Raw genomic sequence first — 20,931 nt, forward strand, 5'->3', positions numbered from 1 at the left:
TGCACTCAATATCATAGTTGAGAACAAAACAAAGAACCAGAATGACTTCTGATGATCTTGAAGACTGAGAGTATAATGAAATTCCCAGAGTGCAGTTTGTTGGTAAAACTATTAGTTGTTACCCTCCTTAAGAAAAAAAAAATTATGGTTATTTTATTTGGAAAGCCCACTGATTTGCTCAAAAGAAATAAAACCTATGAGTTCTGACCAGAATGAATCGATGCCAATATCACAGATGTAAAAATAATATCCAGAAAAACCTCTGAAGTAAAATGTAGTGAACAGGAATATTTAAAAAATTCAGCAGAAGGATGCTTCTTCCGTAATGGAATCTACAACATATAAAGGCTAAAATGTATTTTGTATGGGTTTGTTGTTGTTTGGTTTTTTTTCCCCTCAGTAATAGACTGAAACCTGAATCAGTTTTTCTGTGGATAAGAGAGATTTACGAGAAGATAATCCAAATGCATGCTGATACAAACATGGATATGCAATTTATACAGGCACACTTAGCAGTCTCTCTAAAAATTTTCGGCAATAGTGAAGATGTACAGACCTGAAATCTATGTTCCGATTTCTGAAGTCGTAAGGTCCTAGTTAATACATGTGCGTCTTTCTCCCGTGACTGGACTCATTTTTGTTGGAGTGGATGTCTTGCTTCTTACGTATCCAGATCTTGCTAGTCTAGATAATTGGAAGAATCATTATCATTTAGGTGCAATTGTGAAATTAAAAGAGGGAAGAAATGTTTGTTCTCAGTGGAGCAGTAATTAGGTGAAGACCAGAGGTAATTCTCCCTCACCTGATTCTTTTCTTCTTCCAGGAAAACTGAAGGAGAGACTCATAAGAACTGGATTTTGGACAAATTTGTGTTTCTTGTTGTGCTAAAATAAGATTACAATTTTACATAATGTTACTAGGGTGATGTATAGACTCATAATAGTGAAGATCAGAAGAGATCATTGAAGCGTTTAGTTTGATCTCTGTCAGGAATGTAAATTTCACTCATTTCCCTTGATGGAGGCAAGTGTGTTAGGCTAAAGAGTATCTGCTGGAATGCTTGTCTTCATTTGAAGAAACTGGGAGTGGGATGAGCGTCCATTTCCTTTGGTAATTAGTTCTACTTGTTTGTTAATCACCCTCCAGATTAAACTTTGGTTTGTACAAATTGATCTTGTGGCCGCGTTGAGTTGTCTCGCTGTCAGCCACACAGGGCAGTTCCCCTGTAACTTCAGAGGAAGCCAGTACTGGCCAAAATCCCTTTAGCCTTGGCTCCCCCCTCTGTGGACACAACTGCTGGGTGACTTCAGTCTTAATGACTAAGCTATGGTGTCACTGAAAGAGTAGAGAGAAGCAATGTCTTATTAGTACAGACTTTTTTCACAGAGTAGTAGCTAAACAAAATAAACATGATTATTTTTATATAGGCCAAGTATTATCTTTTTATTGATGGGCATGTCATTACTTTTGTATATGTATTTATTATCCCTTTGTAGCCTTGAAGTACAGGAAGAAGATACTCTAATGGTAAGTGTATTTATTACATTGTGTTGACCAACATTGCCTTACACCCTTTGTTGTTATATTTACAGATCAAAGTGCGTAGGTTAAAGATAAAGCTGACGGGACAACTTCTTTAGCCACCTGGCTTCTCTATAATACAAAAATGCTGCATGATAGAAGGGAAATGTAAAGAAAGTTGATGTGCTGAGGGTGGCCAAATCTTAGAGAATGGCTGCTGACTTCTGCTTTGTTCACAGTGGTTTAGTTATTCTGGTGTAGTTATGTTCACAAAGATTAATGCTAGTGTATTTAAAAATAAATGCGCTGGTCCTTCTTCTGGTCCCCAGCTGAATAATGCCAGGTGGTGGTGGTAGGGAATTAAAAGTGGCTTTTTATGGTTCTGAATTTGCATGAGGCTTGCTTATGGAGTAGTATGCATCAAGCGTCTTGACAGAAAGCAGGAAATTAAGATACACAATACTGTGTAACTGTGGGTATTTCACTGTGCATTAAATGGTTAGATACCTAAAATTTCGGTAGCAGAGCATAATAGTTGTTTGTGTGTAAAGTATCACAGTAACTTCAGTCTTTCCTTTGCAGATAACTCAGCATTCTGTACTTACTCATAAATGTGTAACTTAATTGTTCTTTGATTAATAGTTAAAGCAGAAACAGGGTTTTTTTTTTTTTTGCTACAAAGAGATTGGATAATACATCAGGAACCCTGACAGAGACCCATTTTCATCAATAAGCTTTTTCTGTCAGATTCAAATATCATAATCTCATATTTGTGTTCAACAACAACTTCTTTTCATTTTGAGATTTTCTGTTGTCAGTTTCAGAAAGTTGGACTGTGATAATTAAAGCAGCCGCAACATAAAAGGAAGATTTAGAAATTCAAGATAGTCACATTATGCAGTGAAAACTAAATTGATACGAATTTGTGGTGTCATAAATTGTAAAGCACTGTGATCAACTGTTTAAACACTTGTTAAACAACAGATTTGTATAATATAGAAGAAACGAATGTGTGCTATGCTGTGGTGTGAGTTTGATTTCTTCCTCCTACCCCCACAAAAGTGTTTGCATTTTATGACATGGTAAATTCATTTTTGATATTTATATGCACAGTTAAGCTGTTTATAGGTAGATGAATAAAAAAAAAAGAGATTGGAGCAAGTATTTGCAGTGAATAAATGTACTTTCGAAGGAAAACTTTTAAGAGAAGCAAGAAAATGTACTTCTATATGTGGCAGCAGCAATTTGTAGGTTTACAGCTGTTTGCTCCTGCTTAATCTTCTTTTTAACTACAGTTATCATGGTACCTGTTGTGTTGCATGCCATAGGTGACCTGTGAACCAAATATCCTTATATTGTTTAATTTAGTTTAGTTTTGGCTTCCATTTCTTACACATACTTCCCCCCTCACACACACACACACCCCCCCCCCCCCCCAGTTCTTTCTCCTGTTCTCTTTTTCCTGTTCTTTGTTTGGGTACAAAGTGAAAATGTATGTTAGATTCCTTTGAGTGTCTGCATCCTTTAGGTGGCACATCTGCACAGCTGCTGTCAGATGCTATTACCTGCATTAATTGTCTGACTGCTTTTCCTTGGAGGGATACTGGCAAGAGGAAAAATCTCCTCTGAGGAGGAGGTGATTAATTCTGCCCTAGTATGAGCAGATTTCTTAGATGCTATAGTCCATGCAGATAGAAGCTCTTCACACCTTCACTGTGAACTGGTAAATACGAGCTAGCTCCATCCTGAAGCTGCTGTCTCACCCCTTTAGCGCTGAGCTCAAGCTACTATGATTTGACCCTTAGCATAAGCTACTGATCTGGGTTTGACGTCAAATAAAGAGAATCATGCAGCTTTTCTTTGGACTGAAAAGGCAGCATAGATATGCCTTTAGTATGTTAGTAGGATATTAAGCAAACGGGCTGGGAGAGCAGAAAATAGTGATGAAGAATTTTGACTGTAGAACCTTGTACTTGATGGTAATGGAATTGCATGTGTTGATCTCAGTGTGTCAGTGTAAGCCTAACTGCTGTGTTTTTGAGCCCTGAGCAGGCCTGATGAACTTGATCAGTTTGTCTTTGTGTGAGAACTTGTGGCTTGAATTCCCAATCCTCTGAGCATGCTTGTGTTTGAACTGTGATTAATCTGGCTCTGGATGCAGAAAACAGGAGCTCTGAAGGCAACTTTGAGAAGAAAGGAAGTGTCTTTCCTTCTGCAATTCTGTGTTCAGTTTGGTAGTGGAGGAGTTGTTAAGAGCTACAACAGTTCTCTTTCCTTGTTGGAGGCCTGTGGTCACTTTCTTTATATGAAGAGTGTGTGTGTGTGAATCAGTAGTCTCAAATAACAGATTGGAGACCCTGTAAAATCGGAAGTATTTTTGGACAATGAGAATTATGAAAAATCTGTATATCTGACCCAAGAAAGGAATTGATCATGCAGGCAGAATAGTAGAATGCAGGCAGGAAAGAATAGACTTGACAGCACGTAGCCATCAAATGTTCTGAATTTTGGAAGAGAATTGGCATCCTCAGACAGCTGGGCCTAGAAATTTCAAGAACATATTCTGTGCGTAAATGTCTATGCAATGGAAATTGCTGAAGATGTAAGCAAAGATAACTGCTCAGCCCAACCTTCTAAACTTAAAAATAACACATATTTAAGTTTGAATAGATTACTGAAATACCAGAAAGAATGTAATGATGCATAACAGGTGCCATTGTAGAGATGTGCAAATTACAGATGACTCTTTCTTTGAGTTGTTGAAGGATTAATGTCCAGCTGCTCTCCTCAGACGACTCAAAAAAGAAGGAAAAAGTCTTCAAAGGAATCTCTGTGGCTAGACCATTAGTGAAAATGAGTGATGTGAGCGAGTTTGTTTTGTGGCTTATTGACCCACCTCCAGTAGGAGGGGGGAAGAAGTCTGCCTTTTGGCTTGGAATACTTTAATAGTTGTAGCCTAGCTAGAAAGGGCTGAGGGAATTAAAAGGGAGGGAGAAAAACAGTATGTCAAAATGGTGTTGGGTGTTCAAGATACTGGCTATCTGGAAACAAAATCCTAAATACTAACTCATCAGTAATCTTAACAGGAAAAAGCACAAGAGACAACATTAGTTGGGGTTACAGGACACCTAATTGTATTCAAATATAGGATGTTGACATGCCTGGAATGTATGAAGAGTGGACTCACTATCATGTCACTGAGAATGAATTCTGTGTACTGCCGGTTTTAAAATAGTCTCAGATTTTCCAATAGTTAAAGGAAATAACCAGGGAATGGAGAAAAAAAAAAAAAGGATGGAGGAAGAGTGATTAAACTAGAAAAAAGAATTCTAGAATCTTAATCACTGGCACATGACTACCTGGAAATAATTGTAATGTTTGTTAGGTGGAAAGACGGAAGTGTTCAGGAAAAGCTGTCCATTTGCAGAACAGCAGGCTGTGTATTCACATTGTTTTACTTCTTGCACTGCAGTGGATCTAAATTTGATCAAGCATCTTTGTCACTGACAGGCAGTAAAAGTTTCCTCACTAGTTGTTCCTAATGCATTTCTTTTAACTTATTGCGGACTTGAGAGTTGGAAACACTAACAGTTGCTCAAATTCCACAAATGAATGGGAACAATCCTAACAAAATAGTAGCATCCAGTTCCTAGAAGTGTGTTCTCTGAATGTTTGTATTTCAGCAGATTAACTTAGAAATAGCTTACTTAGTGAAAGCAGTGGAGATCTGTTTTCCAAACTGCCTCGTTCATATATCTGAGATTTCTAAGACAATTTTCTGTAGTAGTTGTTTGCATGTGAGCTGATTGATTTTAATATTTTTCTGGAACAGTTGTTTATGGAAAGCATCCCTGGATTATATATATACTTTGAAAATATAATTGCATTCAACAGTGTAGATTTAAATTTTTTTAAAAAATAAATTATCTGAATTTTTGGAAATGGCTGTCTTTGGAAACCTGCCTCTGTCCTGTAGAAAGCAGCATGGTAGGATTGGAATGTATGGTTAATATGTCCTTTTTAAAGAGAGAATATTTGTAGTAATAGAATACCAATTATATTATTGACCAGAAGAACTGAAAGGCGATTGCCTGAATTAAGTTGACATTGTGTGTGACTGTGATGGAATTTAGGTTCCCTCTTACCAAACACAATTGGTAAGCCCATAGAATCTCCAAATAAATACTTGTGCTTTAAGGTCAGTCCGGACCTCGTGCATTGCTTTTGCTTTCCCTGATAAAAGCAGATGCAAGCATGCCAAATTGCTTTGCTCCAGCTTAACCCTAGCACTATTTGAATTCATAAATGCTACAAAAGGAAAGCTTATAAACGCCTACAAGAGTGAAATGGAAAAATATCATGCCTACCTAATCTATTTCCTGGGAAGGGGAGAAAAATCTTTTTATTCTTTTACTGAGATTTGGGGAATAAAATATGAAGGATTTAATGTTATGCTTATAATCAAGAATTGTCTTTAATATTTTCAGTGGATGTAAACACAACATTTTCTGTTGCCTTTCTGATGCATTGTCTCTGAAATCAGACAGTAAAGGAACTTTTTAACTGTATTGAATTAGAATAGTATGCTATATCTAAATTATTTTTCATTTTTTGTACTTGTTCATATAATAGTTATTAAAGAACTGTTTTTCTGAAGCTCTTGGTTTAAGGATAAAGTGTTCAAATGGTAGCACACCACGTAGTAGATGAAACAAAGCAATGCTGCATAAGGGCTTTATATGGTAACTAGTCTGCAGCAGTATTAGAAATGCCATCAGTGGGAGCTTTGCTATGAAGTGATAGCAAGTACATAGTTTTAAATAACTTGGACAGGAAGAAAATGCTCCTAAAATAGAGAGCTTGAGGGAAAAGCAGATTTTCACACTGTTAACGGGGTCCTTTGAAAGCTGGGAGAAGGAAAGAAAAATGAGGTGGGGGGAGAAGGAATTCATGCCACGTTTCGATCATCAAGTTTTTGTCATAGCTTTGTGGCTCAAAACAAACTATATTTGCAACAGCCACTTTGTCAGAGCTCCACAGTACAGTAAGTTAACTCATTAAATCATTTTAAAAACACTTGTCCATTTGCAGTGGGTGGTTGTTTTTTTTGAATGTCAATAAGATGAATTGTTGAGAAAAGAAGTAAATGGGAAGTACTAGTGGGTAAAGTTCAATGTGTGTATTGATACTGCATCTTTTTGCATGCATAAATTGAATAGCTGAATGGAGTAATTGCTCCCATTATTACTTTCTGTAATGGTTTTCTTACATCATCTTGTATTAAATACTTGATATACAGCCAGGGTGATATTTCAGTCACATGGTAACTTTTAATTCCTTGCTCACAGATGAGGACTGGTGAGTTCTGAGTTGCTTCTTCTGTTTTAGAGAGTATGGGAAAAATATTATTGATGCATCAGTCAAGAAGTGCCATGCTTTTGTCTAGAACAACAGTAATGTTATGCATGTTGTTCTTTTACTGAAGAGGAGAAAGATTTTTACCAAGAATGGAATATAGCTGTATGTAGTGTTTTCAAAAATATTTCCTTTATATTTTGCATATGCTATAGGGATTTTAAATATGTTGTGTGAATCCAAAACAAAAAAAAAGTATTTCCACAAGAACCAGTGGTTTTTGTGCCCTTATATGGAGGAGTTCGTTCTTATTTCTGAACGTTGGTACAGAAACATTGCTTGGAAGGATTTTCTGGTGTCTCAACTAAACACCTTTGCCATATTGTTTAAAATACCTTTATTTTAAACAATAAAGTGTATTTGCTTCATGAGCTTAGCAGGCATAGTCCTTCAAAATTCTGAAGATGATGTGTTTTATACCTTGAAATTTGGGATTACACCTTTCAGGCTATATATACCACATTGATTTCTATCTTTAAACATTTTCAACAAACTAGCTGCCAAATTTATGTTAAAATTTCAGTATGGTTGGAAAATGAGATAACAGTAGTGGCAATCTGTTTTCCAGGTGACTGCATCATATGGTCTTAAAATTCTGTACATTATGATAGGATTAAAATACAATAGTAGTAGTTTATTTTTTTATATGCCTTAAAATTGTACCCTAATGAAATCTACGTTGTCAAGGCTTCATCCAGTGAAACTTGCTGTACACTTCTTACTATTAAAAAGGTAACTGTCATGCTTCTGTGTGATAGCAGCAAGACTGAAAGATGTTATTAGGAAATTGCATATTTAAAGGTCCTCAAACTCATTTGCAGATAATTGAAGTCACCAGGAAGACATAGCAAAGAGTTTTGAATACTTAGGAGGAAGACTTCACACATTCAAGCTCCTGTGTTTCATGGACCCTCAGGGTAAAGAAAAGCTAATGTTTGAAACCATTCAGCTGTCTTTTGAGCAGAAGCAGACCCAGAGCTGGACTCAAAAGGCCCAGCATGGTAGGGCATGGCCATCATTAATCATTAAGTATGAGGAAAAAAAAATTTTATTTTTAGGAGGGTCTTATTTCCTTCACCTAAGCTTTAAAAAAAAATTTAAAAATGAATAAAAACCCAAAATAAACAAGAAACCCTGGCTGTATAACCTCTCACGTATTTAATGTTTTATTTAAAATATTTCTGAAGGAAAAGCCACTGAAATACATCATCACCCTGGCAAGGGAATTTTGTTAGGAATAGAAACAAGGATAGTAGACGTCACTGCAGATGTTAGACACCCTTTAAACTAATTCAGTTAGGAAGACTGTCAAAAGGTTAATGCAAATCAATTTTCAAAAAAGACATTCTTTGTCAAGCACTTCTGAAATTGCAGTTTTGAACTCTTAGTAGAAATTAAATAAAGATTCTAATTTTGTCTTTCATACTGTATTTTGTCAGCATAAAAAAGCTGGCTTAATTCAATTAGAGTTCCAATTTATATCTAGAAGTTGTGATTTCAGATTTAAGAATGGAAATTTATAACAATTTAAATCAAAGATGCAATATTTTGTTATCACGAAATAGTTCAGTGACCACTCAATAATTCTGCAGTAGTCCAACTAATAATAAATTACTCTTCATTAAACAGTTCTCAAGAAGCTTCTGATTATCATCTTTAAACCCACATCACATTTTTGTGTCTCAAACTACAGTCTTCCATCTTCATTGTCAAAAGAAAAGAGAGCTTCTTGGAACCTCTGCTTATCTTCTCAATGGAATGAGATGAACAAAGAAGGTATAAACTAAACCATTTGTTCCAGCTGCTCCCCTGGAGGACTGTGCCTGGTAACTGTCCCTCCCTGCCTGAGGACCTACCTCATGTAAGCTGAGCTGAGTGGTTTCAGTGAGGCCAAGTGTCCAGCAGTGGTTTCACTCTAGAGAAACTCAAACTCGGGTTCAGTGCTCCAAGGCTAGGATGGCTTTTTGCCATGTCCTTGTTATGAAATGTTATAGTCTCTTTCCCTCTCAAATGTTGTTACTAATGGTTAGAGCTAGAAGCTGAGGTAGCTAATTAATTTTTCTTTTTCCCAATGTCAGTGTTCTGTACTCTGCATGAGGGAGCATAAATTCTTACTGATTTCATACGTACAATTTAAAATATAGGTGAACCTGTTAACTTGCAGGTACATAAACCTGCTTATTTTAATTTTTATTATCATAATAAGGTGTTGAGTAAAATAGTGGTAATCTGAACCTATTAATATGTTTTATGCTATTTAAGTATTTTCAAAACATGTATTTTAGTATTTTCTTCTAGGTGATGCAAATTTCTGCTGTTGATGATGTTTAAATAGTTTTCCAAACTAGTTTTCTTCCAGGAAGATCTTTGCTGACCTCTAAGCCTGCACAACATTGAAAAGTCCTAAAAAGGACTTGCCCTTTTCATATGTATTTAAAACTACACTGTTCTAAATTGACTGGAGAGTATTACAGTGCATTTTTTTGCCTCTCCTAACTTAAACTTTTAATTGTTTTCATTTTCCCCTACCTGGCAAAAGCTAATTTAATTATGCTAACCAGATTACACTTTGGAAGTGCACAGAAATTTGGTCCTATTTAATATGAATATTGCTGGGTGTATCTCAACTTCCTCTCACAGGACTGAGATGCTTAAATGGGGAGAGATCCCACCTGTAGTGGGAGGCGCTGACACCAATTCAGTTGACCAGGTTGTTGGTTCCATCTGCTGGTGTCCCTTCTAATGTTACCTGTTGCAAGGCAATTTGATCTGTAAGAGGTGTGCCCCATCTGCCTTTATTGAAAGCTGTTTCTTCTCATCTGTCATGTCATGATATGTTGTTTGAACAGTTTTCTTGAATAATCTTATGTTCAAGCCAACCTTTCAAAGCAGTTTTCCAATGCAGAGTGATTTTATATTCAGTGATTGATTGTGGATAGGTATCAAAGCGCCTGTTCACTATGACATCAAAGGGTCTATCTATTGTGACTAAAACATGTTAGGTTAAGCTACAGACAGGCAGGTATTATATGTTGGCAAGCATGTTCTGGCATAAATCCCATTCAGTCACCAGATAACGAAACTAACAAACTTGATTTGTCCCATATTAATGAATAAAAGAAACAGATTTATTAATGGAGATCTCACTGAAGGATTTCACTCACTCAGTTCTTTAGAAGTTTCACCTTTCCTTTACCCAAAACTGTGAAGATGAACAATGTATTTAATGGGTTTTCTAATTGCATGTTTTTCAGAAGAGGGTGTTTTGTTTAGATTTAAGAATAACTCTTAGCCCCAGCCTTTTTAGGAGGGAGAGGTTTACTGTAACCACTCCATAGCATGCTCACAGTCGTGTTGAAAGAGAAAGTGATTAGCTATAGCTTCTTCCAGTTAATTAAATACTTCTCGGTTTTGTTAGTATTCCAAGAACTTGACAACAGTGTTGTCTTGTGAATCTGTTTATTGTACTTTTTCAGTATGTTTTAAATAAGCTGTATTGTGAATGACACAAGTACAAATCTTTTGTTAGAGGTGATATCTTAGTTGCATTGCTAACCCTTACGGAAAAAGTAGCTCTGGCCATTTTTTTTCTCATTATCAGCCCTTTAATAAACTATTTCCCTCTTCCCACAAATACACATTGTACCTTAAAGTAATTTTTAAAAAGTGAGGGAATGAGAAAGATGCTTTTGACACTATTGGTCTAGGAGAAAAAGTGTTGGGAGAGGAAATCTGCTCTCCAAAGGAGGACATCTAGGGAAGAAGTATTTGCAGTTTCAAAGAGAACTTTTGGAACAAATACAGGTATAGGTAGCCCTCTTTGCTTGGTGAGGGACAGTGTGAGTGAAAACCAAAAAGAGGATAATGAGCCATGGAAATTCTATCCACTGGAGCATTCATACTGCAGAATACCATGTTATGAACTTCAGTTCTCAGGGCAAGTTGCTATGTGGGTATTAGGTGTTTACTTCTATTAGAACTGTATTGTAATAAAAGCTTTTCCTAGGTATTATAGAATAAGTAGGATGTACTTGGGATGTGAAAATGAGACATTGGTTTGCCTGAGAATCCGACAGTTCAGAGGACCCTTGAAAGGTTTTTTCATTACTATGACAGCGATTTTTAGTGTTTTGATAGGCACAAGCAGGTGGAATGAACAGAGGCAGATAAACTTATCTTCAGCATTGAGATGAACTAGAGTTAATGTATTACAGTACATCAAAAACTTTTTTGAGAATGTTTTCAGAAGGTATTTTGACAAGTTTGGGGAGGAGTTGGTGGTATCATTGAATAAGTTGGCAACTTCTGTAACCAGCTTTTTGGTATTATAGCTCAAGGGAAAATCAATAAACTTTGATTCCCAGCATTAATGTAATTATTTTGATTTTTTTTTCTTTTTTTCTTTTCTGGCTCCTTCTGCTGAAGGCTGCAGTAATATAATATCAGATGGCCAAAAGCAATTCAGAAAGTCAGTGTCCCATAGGATGACGTACAAATGTAGGAAGACTGGGGGTGGAATAAATCATTTCCTCTGATCTTGTTAGGCATGAAATTATTATAGAGAAGCAAATGTAATTTGCTGAATATTCTGGGAGGAAGAGAAGTATGAAGCTCCTTTGATTACTGAAGATACTCTTTTTAAAGTGTTTTTCTCTTCCTCTCACCTACAGTATTTTCCTCACACAGTACATGCAGGTGTTCTCATTGCCACTTGTTTTGGTAGTTTTAATGTACTCCTCTAGGTCAGCAGCTACTCTTGTAATTTGGTTGATTTGCGATAATCAGACATTATTCTTCATCTTCACCTGACCTTGGCCTAGTGAGAAATTACTTTAAATGTTTCAGTAAGAAAACTTACATTGTCTTTCTGATTATTTAATTATTCCGATATTAAAGTATTCAATTTCATGCTCCCATGAGAGCATACGGAAGACAGGTGAGATGAGTGAATCATAATGATACAAATGTTGAATAGTACAGGCCAAAGAACTGGCAAATTGACCTTAAAACAGAAAAACTTGATCAACTTCCTGTGAAAACCACTCTTTTTCCTGAACAAAAGAAAATTAAAAGTTGATGTACTGAATCTTTAAAATGAAACCCTTCCACAGGTAAATGAAATGCATCTTGATGTGTTAGTTGCGTAGAAAAAAAGTAAAAGTGGGAGACATACGTATACACAGTATCTTACTAAATGTGTTTTGTTTTGGAAACTGAAGCATGTAAGAGTATCCTAGATTGCTGTAGCCCATTCTCAGCCTTGTTTGCAGGATTCAAATAATAAGAGTCCTTAAAATAGTAGCTTTTGATGTGTTTTGATGCATTCTTTTTTCCTTGCCTTTCATTTTTACTATTTCTTCACTTGAAAATACCAATACAAGAAAATAGTTTTAAATACTTAAACTTTACCCATAGACCTTTATCTGCAGAACTCTAGCAGGAATAAAGAAAACCCCAAACAAACAGGGAAAAAAAACCAAACCCCAAAACAAAGAAAAAGTTTGTATGCTGCCTCTAAACAGAAAATAGGTGATTTGTTTAGTATACATAAAGAGAGATTCTTGCCAGGTCTATGCAGAAAATGCTGGAAGACATTAATTCTTTCTGTACCTCCACCACAAGTCCTGGTATTGTGCCAGTCCCTTTTGGAGAGCTCAGCCTGTCCCAGGATTGTGCTTTCTTTAAGTGGCTGGTACAGGGGTGGTGCTGGAGGAAGTTCCTCGCAGTGCAGTAGAAGTGACTGTTCCAGACCCAGCCAAAATTACCTGTCTTCTGTAAACCATCTTTGGCAAGTCCTGCTCCTGCTGTTCCTTCACCTGAGAGCCCACCACCTGTGGGAAGCTTTTCCTTTCACCAGTCAAGTAGGCTTTGACCCAGAAGTCTTTACTCTGCGCCCCAGCCCTACTTCTGCCAGCACAAGCTGTAGACTATAAAAGTGCAGCAGAGGCTGTATTCCAGAAGCATTTTGTGTGAAGTGAGATGTAGAGTCTCTAGAACATCCTGTTGGGACTGTCGTTATTTTCACAGCTTCCTACCAATGATTGCAACTTAAAATCATCATCTGCACAGTTATTTAAAGCTGACCAACTACATTCAATTCAGAGTGTCATGTACACCAGTAAAGCTGTTCAGGTGTGATTTAGCAGCTGTGGTCATGTTAGATCTGCTTTTAGTCACTTCAGCAGCTAGCAATTAGCAGCCATCATAGAAGGCTAACTTCGGTGTTAGTCTCAATGCAAGTCTGCCCTGAAGAGTCAAACCCTAATAACTATGACTAGGTGAATACAATTCTATGTAATTCTTTAACTTTCATAAGCTGGGATGTGATGTGCAGTGTTTTCTTAAAGCCTGAAGTTGGTTAGAGTTGTCAGTTATTGTTAGGGAAGAATTATGTTCCAAATGGTTAAATTTAAGGGTAAATTTTTTCAGATATACCCGACTGACTGAAGTGCCTAAATTCCAGTTTTGGGAGAGGCTTGACTTTCAGCAAATTTTAAGACTTTTTAACCTAATGAATTCAATGAACGATAAGAAAGCCTGAATTCACTGCTTCATGGCTACTCTGTGGTCATTCCCTGGGTAAACATTTGTAGAGCACTCTAACATAAGATGCTTTTGTTTGCTGCACACTAAGAGATATCCAGAGAATTAGTAGATTGTATCATGATTATTCTTACCTTTGTTTATCATAGTAACATCCCCACGATGACAATTTTGGAGGCTCATCAGTACATAGGAACCAGTTTCACAGAGTAGTTATAGGTTCGGATGATGCAGCTAAGCATGTCTCATAAATCCCACTCTCTGCATTCTTAGACGTTTGAGAGTTTGGTGAACAGCGGCAATTAGATTATGTGATCTTTCAAAACAAGAATAAGGCTTGTAGGTTGCTCAGGTGCTTTGGAAAATGGTACTTTGTGATGTTTATCTTGTACAACTGATATTTTCTGGCATTTAACAGGGAAAATATTTTACTACCTGTAAAACTGAACCTGAATAAGGTAGTCTAAATGTTCCTTCCTTGTGGTTTGTTCTTGTTTTTTATTTCCCTTTTGGTAGAATCTGGTAATCAGAATAGTCTGGTAAGAGCTGTTTTGTATAGTGGTAAGTGATATTACACTTTGAAATGCTGTCACTTGCATAAACCATGATCTGATTTTTCTTGCCTTCTGGGAAAAAGGCAAGATCACACTGCTTTATTATTGAGGCGGGATCTTGTGTAGTGTAACTAAAGTTAGAAAAATCGCTCACATCGTTCTTCAATTTCATTTCTGTGGGTTTGATAGTGCCAAGCTGATCCCATGATTCTCTATTGCAGAGGCTTCAGTGCGCTGACTCACAAGTGTATTGAGCCAACATGACAGGAAAACGTAATTTTTCATGACTAAAGAAAACATGAAAGTTAAAACTATAGAGAATGAGTGAAGACAAAAGTAGAGATATAATTTACCTCACTTGTTGGTTTTACTTGTTACGTAGTTATTATCCTGCTGAAGTTCTGCAAGTAATAAAACTGTGTTGAACTCTTTTTTGTTGTTGTCGTGGTGTTGTTGTAGTCGTTTGCTTTTGAGTGTCACCTTCTTAGAATGTTTTGTTTGCTTTTTTTCCTGAAGACATAATTTCACCTTTCCCAAGCATGTATTTTACACTTTGATGTAAACCTTAGAAGATATCTTTTGGAAATATGTTTTACTGGAGCAATAACAATGCAGCTGAGTCATTGAAAAACGTGGGCACCATGGGCGCATGAGGCTTGCCAGGTATAGTTTTCTGTTAGGAGAGAGTAATAGGATTTTTTTAGTTGTCTTGAGTAGAGACAATGGTCAATAATGCTTACCTTGGTGAAAACAAGGTATTGCAAGTGGAATAAGCCATAAAGATAGTATGTAAGTAATATTCTGAATAAAAGTAATCGTTAATGGTGCTTATTAACAGATGACACCATTGCATTATGAATCAGATTGGGTACAGAACTGTCCTGTACACTGTAATTCTGAAACAGCTGTCAGTTGATATATAGGTAATTAATGGGTTTGACTTTTTCATCCTTTCTTGAAAACCTACATGGGAAGTCTGTAGTTAGAGTTAATGGTAGCATCACAGAAGATTCTTTTGCATAGTGACTTGTGTTTTATTTCTAGGTGTGCGTATACAGATCATTAAATTCCTATTCATGGTGCAAATATTTGTGTAAGTTCAAAATCCTGAATGACCAAGCAAATTTCATAGTTTGCAGTAATCTTCCACAGGCAGTTGGCTGTATGACTAATAGAATTATGTATGCGTAAAATTGCTTTTACTGTAGAAGCCAAAATGCAGAATAATAGCTTGTCAAACTGTCATTTGCAAGTGAGATCATAGATTTCGTAGTCCAAATTAGGTTGTGTTCTTTTTCTTTTTGTCAGGTCGCATTCTAATAAACATATCGTGCATTAAACCCTGTGATTATCTGAACACTTGACAGATGGTAGGCTGTTAATTTATATGTAAGAGACAGTGATTGCCTGTACAGTAATGGTATTCAGCAAAATGTGAAATGTCAAAATCCACTTTTTTGTTATGTTTTTACTTGACTTACTTCAGCAAGGTAATGCTAGCAGAGTAATTTTTTTTCATAGCTAAACATATGCTTCATTTACTAATGTTAACAGGTTTTGGAGTTTTAAATCCTACTTTTTATATTGAGAGATGTTTACATGTTGGTCTAGAGTACAAGAAAATTGTAGAGTACAGTGAAAATAAAAAAGTTATTACCTTTATTAGTCTAAAAATTTTAATACGTTTATTACTCAGTTTTAAGCAAAATGAGATTAGTCTTAGAATCATTTAGGAATTAGTATGATTCTGATCAACTGGTTTCATGATAACACAAATGTCCCTAAATTTATACCACAGTTCTGTTAAATTGTTACTGGAATGAGTAGTTAGTTGAACGTAATAAATTCTTTAATTATCATCTTAACTCACTTGTAAGATGTCTCAGAAAACAATCAGTTCAAGCCCAAAGAATTTTTCCTTTTGATGGATTTGACAGTAAATTGGGGTTCTAATGTATAGCTGGAGGGAAGACAGTAAGAATCAGCACAGTTCAGTGCTGCACAGTGGCCTCTACAAGCTGCATGATTGTTGTGGAGGTGCCTCCCAACCCAGTGTTTGTTCATCTTCATGAAAGATGTGTTTCAGAAACATTTTGGTCAGCAATTGTTTGAAGGGGTAGAGATTTGATAAACAGAATTTGGAAGGGTGTTGCAAGTGTACTGAGCAGTATGGAAGAGGTCTTTGAGATGAAGAGAACATTGCTGTATTGTCCAGAGCAGTTAACACCTACAGAATTAATTTCCATTGCCTACTATTTCTTGAAAGCTCTAACTTACTAGTGGCTTGAATGGTTTTCCACATAAATTGTCTGCACTTAGTTTGGGTCACTCGGACTGTGCTTTCTTTCAAACCATCATAAGGTACAGGGTGGCTTTGCAATAATTAATGGTTAATTGGCAACATTTGCTTAACCCTTGGAAATAAGGGTTGTTTTTTGTTCCCCCCCCCCCCCCAATAGCGTGACTATTAATTGCTTCAGAATTTATATACACTATCTCTTTGTCCATTGCCACTCGTACCTCTTTTAAATCAGTGTATGAGTTGCTTTGAAGCCTGTGCACTGACCTTCAAATGAAAAGGCAAATTATTTTATCATATTATTATGATTAAGAAATCAGTGATTTATATATAAAATTTTCTGAAAACTAACTCATTCTACCGAGAAAAATTACCTTAATACTAGTATGGAACTAGAGATAGTCTTGCTGCCTTTTCTTGAGAGCAGGGGATCCTATTATAACTTTGACAGTTGAACAGGTGATTGTTTAGAGTTAAAGTTTAGAGAAGTGCCTGAAAAACTACTAGACATGCTTTGTTTAGAGAAACCTCAAATTCTAATATTGATAACACTTTAAATACATGAAGTGCATGATTCCTGAAGTAACTTTCTGAAGCTGAGATACAAATACCCAAAGAGACTACTGACATTATAGTTTCCTTTAACAATGCTATTTTGAGAAAATTCTTTCTACCTTTACTTGTTGTCAAAGAATTCCTTACTCCCTTCAGTTTATTGAGCTCTCTCTGCTTGTATGCAGGTTCACAGGATTTGCTTATTTGTTATCTGCTTAACCTTTAAAGAAATTTTAACACCTTTTAACACCTTTGAGTCGAAAACCTATACTTTTTAGGAGCAAAGTCCCCAAAATTCTTGGCCATTGAATGAACAGTTGAAGTTCGTACTCCTCTAATACTGGGGAAAGAAATCAAGGAAAATTAAAAAATAGACAGCCAAGTATTTAATTTGCTTGAAACACTTTTCCAACAGAAGAGAGTTGAAGTAGAAACTCCCAACAGTCTTAATGATGTATTTTTGCAGTTCAGTTGTCTTTGGCTGACAGATTATTATTATGCATTTATAATCAATCACTGTTGCATTTACGTATTCAGTAACTCTTGACTTACGGAGGAATAAGTTCCTTATTAATGTTCCTTAATCACTGACAAAATTAGTTTACTCTAAACTGTGTTTCAGTAAGCCAAGGAAGGAGTCATCAAGTCCTAAAGAATGGTAATTGCTTCACTGTTATTTCTAAGCGTCACAGTATTGTGTTGTCATTTTAAGGGTGTGTGTGTGAAGTTTTAAAAGCTCTGAAATGGTACTTCAGGAATGGAAACAGCAAAGATAATTTTTTGTGTATCTGAGTTATAGGTATTTTTTGTAGGCTTCCAAGCTTGAGGAAAAGGTTTGTCATCGGTGTAGTTAATATGCATGGTGTAAACACTTACTATAAAAAGATTAACTCTGAAGCATAATGTTCTTTAGGAAGAGAGACGTCTACAAGAATAAATAAAACAGGTTGCACTTCTCTGACAAGATTGATGCTTTTATCTAAATGTTCTAACCTCTTAGACATTACAAAACTATGTTTGGTCATGGATGCCTGTGATATTTTGGAGGGACTGCAGAACAGCGTAGTATATGATGATCTGTACGTTACATTATAATGATATTTCCTGTAGTCTTTTCCAAATACATGGAAAAGCATTGTATTTCTATTTTGATAACGTTCCAAGTACGCACTGCCAAAGAGGGAAGCTTAAGTAGCAGCATTGTTGCTGCCATTCAGTTTTTCTGCAGTTTCGCTTGCCGTTTCCTATAACAGTCCCATTAAAATATATTTAAAACAGGAAATATAGTTGCTAAGATGAGCTTTCGCAGTACTAAACAGTAGACCAAAAACCTACTGGACCTGTCTATCAAGCCAAGCTTCTTATTACTATTTCATTTTAGAAAATACACTCCTTAACTTTGGAGTAAAATAGTAGCTGCTTCTTTGATAATTTATTTATTTTTTTCTATTGCTGCCTTAGTGATTGGGCTCAAAGATGTTGGCACATGGTCAAACAATTTGTGTATCTGCCATTTCTGGAAATAAATCCTGCAGTGGGGCATCAGTGAGTTGTTAGAAGAATTTGGTAATGGTTTTGTGGCCTCAGTTACTTGTTCTCAGGCCTTTTGTCATAGTGATTGAAGGACAAGCACAAAAATGGTTGCTAGAAGACATTATAAAAATGTTTGAAAGTGTTCCCTGAATTAGCATACTTGGATTCTATAGCTGATTAAAATACATTAAAGAAAACTTTCTGAAAAGCATTAAGAAAAAGAGTGCAAACTGTATGATAAAGGATAACTATATGAGATACATTCACTGGAGCCTTAAAGATGTGGTGTTAACAATCTTTATCTTAATGATTGACAATGTAAATATTCCTATTTGTACCAGAAGCGTTGCATCTGGTTTGGGGTTCTTTTGGTACCTATGTTCTGCAAGACTGAAGATATTCAGGAGCTTTATTTAAAGCATACCACAGTAGTTGTAACATGATATTGTAATGTTTTTGCTTTTAATTTGATTAATAGATTTATCTATATACAAGTGACAAAGTATTGCCATGAGCAATATTATTGCTGTTGCCGTTGAAACTTTTGACAGATGGAATTGTTATCAGAAGGTTAAAAGAAGATTGAAATTTTTAAGGGGCCAAAACATGAAGTTCCCATGGAGTCTCCTTTTGAAAAGAAAATCTTGAACAAAATCTTTTTTCATCTAAATAATGAATCATTCTAGATGTGTTCTTCTTTATACGAAACCATCTTTCATTAATTTAGCTTCAGTACAGATGTCAAACTAAGTATTAAAAATGCACTGAATGACCCATATGCAATATATTTATTAGCAGCTGTTGGGGCAGCGGGCAGTTAGGCACACCTAGTGGATTATAGACATTTTTCCAGACCTTAAATATGTTAGATTGCGAAGGCTCAGTGAAACACTGAGGTTGATGAAATATATCCTGTTATGCAGCAGCTTGTAGTTATGCAATAAAGGAGGTAAAAATCATTGTTCTTACTGGGAATATAAAAAGAAACAAACCAAACTGAAAATAAGTGCAGGCATTAATGGCTTTGAAGCAGAAGACCATGTTTTAATTAAAGAGAGCAAGCAGTATAAAAGAAATGATGTACACGTGTTTGTGGGGTGGGACTTGAAACTACTTTTCAATTTTAAGCTTTGTAGAATTTTTTGTGTCATAAAACATATTTCACTTTGAGATCGCTAAGTGCTCAAAGTCCAAGCATGCTGCCAAGAATTTGCCAACCATGACAGCTGGAGGAAAGAATGTTGATCCTCATAATGCTTGCTGCATCTTCTCAAAAGCCCCATTCTGCCTGAATAACTTGGTAACCTCTTCTGATGACTGCCAGTTACCTCATCCATTCAGGTTTCGTCATCTGACCTCATAGTTCTTGGAATGAAATACTTCCTATTGCACTCTTTTTTTCTGAAGGCAGATAAGAATCAGGGGGCTACAAAATACAAAAAAATAAGGCACAGTGAAATGTTTAAATATTTGCACTGGAGCTATACTGGAAATGAGCTTTACAGGTTTGCCGTCAGAACTAGATTGTGAATTGAGAAGAATTCTGGTGCACTGGCAGACTCTGAGGACCTCTTCAAAGTTAATTGCAATGTATGTAGTTGCAGCTGATGAGTATCTGATAAGCTCTATAAATGCAGAGTAATAATTCTATGTGTAGTTGAAGGAAAAGACATGTAATATGTAGACTTCGTTATTTTGCTTGTGATTTCTATATGGTGTTGAATTATTTTCAGTGCACCTGAAGTCACTCACATAGTACTTACAAACTGATGTTTTACTTGAGAGTGAGGTGTGTTTTCAAATAGGAATTATGCTCCAAAGTACGGTTTGAAATACAAAGCTTGTTTGTATTTCTGTAGTATATCCATCTAAAGATCTCACAGCATTTCATAAGCATTAATGAATTAAGCCTCACTGCAAGGTAGGTATTATCCCAATTTCACAGATTGCAGGGAGGTTAATTAACTTGCCCAGAGTCACTCAGTGATCTGTGATGAAATTGGTTTCTATTTAAAAATGTCTGGATTTTCAGTCTCATGCTTTAACCATGAGGCTGTGCTTCCAAAATAGTTTTTGTGACTTAAAATAATGTTTGGCTTATTATCAAGTTATAATAAGCTTTGTCTATGCTCAAAATAGAGTTGAAGTGACCAAATCCATTATAACTTTATCTAGGTACGTTGCAAGTTTTGAGTATAGACACCTGAATGGAGTTGCATTTGAGCTGGGTTTAATCTAAAAGAAATTTAAACTAGATGAATAGAAAAAAGTCTTAATGCAAAGTGTGTGTCTATGCACTAGTTTATGTCAAAGTACAAATTAAAAATAGTGTTCCTGTATGGTCTGAGTTTTTAATAGAAATGTTCTAATTTAACTTTACTTAATCTAGTTTAACACAGATAACATAAATTGAAAAGTGAGGAGAAGAGATATTTGTCAAATAATTAAAAAAGTCACTTGGTCGTATGTCCTGTTGGTTCCAATTATTTAAGTAGTATAACCACCACTTCC

General features: G+C 35.9%; 1 protein-coding gene across 26 annotated transcripts in view; it reads left to right on the forward strand.

Annotated features, from left to right (window-relative positions):
• FHIT (fragile histidine triad diadenosine triphosphatase) overlaps positions 1 to 20,931 on the forward strand; it is a 628,816-nt gene that overhangs the window by 19,597 nt on the left and 588,288 nt on the right. For 9 of the 26 annotated variants that reach the window (XM_075095806.1, XM_075095807.1, XM_075095805.1 and 6 more), the window contains exon 2: positions 8,630 to 8,797. The exons of the other annotated variants lie outside the window; for them this stretch is intronic. The gene's annotated coding sequence lies outside the window, so the exon portion shown is untranslated. The remainder of the gene's footprint in view (positions 1 to 8,629; positions 8,798 to 20,931) is intronic. 26 annotated transcript variants of the gene reach the window in all.

The sequence above is a fragment of the Phalacrocorax aristotelis genome, chromosome 6 (genome assembly GCF_949628215.1).
Source record: "Phalacrocorax aristotelis chromosome 6, bGulAri2.1, whole genome shotgun sequence".
Classification (NCBI taxonomy): Eukaryota; Metazoa; Chordata; class Aves; order Suliformes; family Phalacrocoracidae; genus Phalacrocorax; species Phalacrocorax aristotelis.